This window comes from Argiope bruennichi, chromosome 3, assembly GCF_947563725.1.
Source record: "Argiope bruennichi chromosome 3, qqArgBrue1.1, whole genome shotgun sequence".
NCBI classification, from domain to species: Eukaryota; Metazoa; Arthropoda; class Arachnida; order Araneae; family Araneidae; genus Argiope; species Argiope bruennichi.
This window is the reverse complement of record NC_079153.1, coordinates 132,430,635-132,434,675: the sequence shown is the minus strand read 5'-3', so window position 1 is coordinate 132,434,675 and position 4,041 is coordinate 132,430,635.

Below are 4,041 nucleotides of genomic sequence, written 5' to 3'. Positions count from 1 at the left end.
TATATATATATATATATATATATATATATATATATATATATATATATATATATATATATATATATAGCATAAAATGCCATAAATATACAGAAAACTTAAAATGTATCTTATATTTAGAAAAGGAATTTTATACTTAGAATTAACTGAAATTCATCATTTTAAAAGAGTCTAAAAATTGTTAACGTTGTTTCTCTTATTTAATAATATCGCTTTCGGCAATCAGCTTATTCCACGGGGATAAGTTTATCTTCATATTTTTTTAATGTTTAATTTCAGTTCAATCGTTTAGATATTATTTCATATCCATCATTCCATCAAATTATTTGATTTTAAAGCTAAATTATTTTAATTGTCTTATATATATTCTATTCTTTATGTACATGAATTTCTCTAACGGAGACCAGTCTCAGGAACAGAAGCATACCAATGCAAATGGTTCCCAGGGCAAATATCAAAACAGCGCCCCATCCCGGTTTTCTAAACTGAAATCATCATATCCCTCCTCTCAAAAAGGAGGAAGGTAGGAGTTGAATTTAAGATTAAATAATTAAAAAAGATTTTTTTGAACTAATGGCGTGGTAGTTGATCAATAATCTTAAGTATCTGAACAGATTAATTCAATTATTTATAAAAAATAAATAATTTATACAATTGTTAGAAAGGTTAATTTATACAATTGTTAAATAATTTATACAATTGTTATTAACAAAAATATAGTTAAAATGTGTAAAAGCATTTAAAATATTTTTTTTTAAATTCCTGACTGACAAATCAAAATATCAGGGGTTCGATAATGACAAGATCAATAAAATGCATACTAATTTCATATTTTTCTAATATATCAAAATTTTTATACAAATATGGGAATTTCTTATTTACAGTTTTGTTTTTAATCTTTTAATATAACAATTAATATACTCAATCTTTCCTGAACAAGGCTAAAAAATTACATTAAAAGAATTTGAAAGCTTTTAAAAACATTTTTATGGTATCTGATTTATGAAATTTTGTCTTTTCTAATGTTTAATGAGATAATATAAATAAAAAACAGTTATTTGATTAATTATTCAGTGTCAAATACTATGTAGCAATTGAAATAATTAATTATTATTGGCTGCAAGAAATTTTCAAACTGAATCTAATAATAAAAAACGAGTTAATATTCAGCGTTTTCAAGCGCAAAGCTAACATTATAGGTAAGAAGAGGGAAGAAAAAATCAAAATTTCTTTCTTGGCAGTTCTGATTCGAATTTATAAAGAAATAATTTTGTTCTTGCTTCAAAAATTGGTAATTAAGCCAATTAAAAAAAAGGCTAAAATAAATATTTCTATTATACGTCTAATCGTTATTCTATTTATACGTTTAGTGTCACTTGAAAAGATTTTTTGGTAATAATTTCTGCATTTGGCATTCTTAATGAAATCTGATCCCGATTCTTCTCATTCAGCATAGTTTACAGCAATTCTAAATAATCTATTATTTATTTCAAAATACAACTCGTTTTTTTTTTTTTTGATAATTCATAAAAGAGTATGTTATTTAGAGATATAAGTATTTGAGCTTATTTATGTAAAGTCCGATTTGAGATGAGTTCTATTGAATGTTACTCGCATGATTCACTTACATTATAATGATATATTTATTTTTTGCTTACAAATTAAGTAAATATTTCCAAACGTTCATGACTGGCGTGTCTAAATCAAAAACGATGTTTGCATTTGGAATTTAAATAGTCGTTTGAATCTTAGAATTAATTGAAATAATCGACTATAAAAACTATAAAACCAAGCTCAGTAGCTAGTGAACGAGTATTTTCGATTTCAGCAATATTGTTTCCAAAATAAGAACAAGACTTAACCACCGTTCAGTAGATATTTCATGTTTTTTAAAATCCTATTTTCTTAGGAGAAATTAAGAAAGTGTAAATGTAATCCTTAATTTTCTTTTTATATTTTGACTTTGATATTGATTTCGTTTTTTATTATTGTATATAAGTTAAATAAAATATTTTCCCCTATTCTATTTTTTTGACAAAAATTGGAAACCGACTAAAACCGGTTTTTTTTTTTTGTTTTTTTTTTGGAAATATTGAATTTGAAAACCGGTTTTTTAAAAAGTCGGTTTTTGTATAAACTCTAGTCATATCGGTAATTTCAAACAGTATCAAAGTGTTTTTTTTGTTAATTTTCCAATACTATTTCCAGTATTTTCTTTCAAATAAAAATTTTTATTTCATATGAATTAGCAGAAATAAAACAGTCATCTTTCAAATTCTGTTACTACATAAATGCGTTTCTGAAATGTTTATTTTCTGATTTCTGCTTCAAGTTCACTGTTTTTGTAAGTGTCTTTTGTTGAAAACTATTACTCATGCATTTGTATAGTTTTAGATAAACTCTATGGAAAATTATTACTTTTAAAAAAATATTTTTGCAATTAAAAAATATAAAACATCTCTAAGTTAAATTTCATGATGTGGTATTATCTTTTGATATTTTTTGGCAAACTCTGAACCAATTTTTAAAACTGAAAATTATGAACCAAATTATGATCTCAATTACTATGTTCGCAGAGGCAAGAAATAATTATGATCTGATTGCAAAGAAAAGCTATGAAAATATAGATTATGTAAATGCCATTCTTATCTGCATTTTTTAATCCAAATACAAATATGCGTGTAGTTTATTTTTTTAACAAATCTGTCAAAACAAATTGATTGCACAACTTAAATTACTAAAATCAAGTATATTAACAAACTTACAAATTTATAATTTTTATTAAAGCTTTCCTACCTTAATGCGTATCAAAATGTTTTGTTAAATGGTTCACATACATCAAAACAATATTGGTTCTTAGAATATAAAAGCGATGTAACATAAGTAAATGAAGGGTTTCAAATTTTAATATAAACTACATAAATTGAAAATGAATATGAGAATCTTAAATACTGCAAAAAAATCACTGTATAAAAACCATAATAAATAATGATATAGAGTACTTTTGTATTTATTTTGGAAGGCTAATAATACACATGATAAATATTTATTTTTTAGTTAGTTCTATTATATAAAATGCCTGCACACTTGTGAAATATGATATTTTGATATTAAGGTAAGAAAAAATTATCAGCACATGAGCCATTTATATCATTTTAATCTTACAAAAAAACTGAGTGAAGCAAAAAAATGCAATTCAATACTTTATCATGCATTTTACAAAAAATATTTCATTTATTAAATATTCTGTTAATATTAATCCTGTTTAATTACAAAAACTTAATAAATATTAATGTATTAGATTTTTTAATGGACAATTTTTATTAAATTATATAAATGTTGAGTTTTCTTTTAAAATAAAAGAGTTAATAATGGGAAAAAAATTAAAGCGGAAGAATTGCTCATAATTCTTTTCGGTTCTTAGGTTATGGTGTAATTATTAATTAAAATGAGATTCGCACATTTCGGTCAAGGTTCAAGATTTTGAATTTCAGAAGACTTTCACAAATTCTATTTCAATGCTACCTTCTTCACTTGTAAATGATTAAGTATTTATAATGTGTATCTTTTGGTGAAAGGTATGAAAATGTGTATTTTTCATCTTTTTAATTCACAAAACTTAGATTTTCTTTTCCTTTCAATTTGTCTCCTCACCACACTGCGGAATCTCTAATTGTGTTATCTGTACGTGAACATAGCTACTTTTTCAGATCTCAAACAACTTTTTTTTTCTTTTTTTTTTTTTTTTAATAATGATGAACCGAATTAAAAAGTTGTGGTAAATGTGAGCAGGGTAGCATTATTAAAGATTGCCACTAAAAATATGCTCTAGTATGATATTAATCAGAAATTCATGCTAAAGATATCCCTCAAAGATATAAATAATGCTTTAATGTAAATACCATTATATATTTTTAGAATTATTTTATTGGATGAATCTTTTTATGTTGTTCATTATTTACCACTCATATTTAAAAGTGTTCGACCGGCTTTTTTTTTACAAAGGTTTATTGCTTGAACATTCGAATTTTGGCAACGAAATTT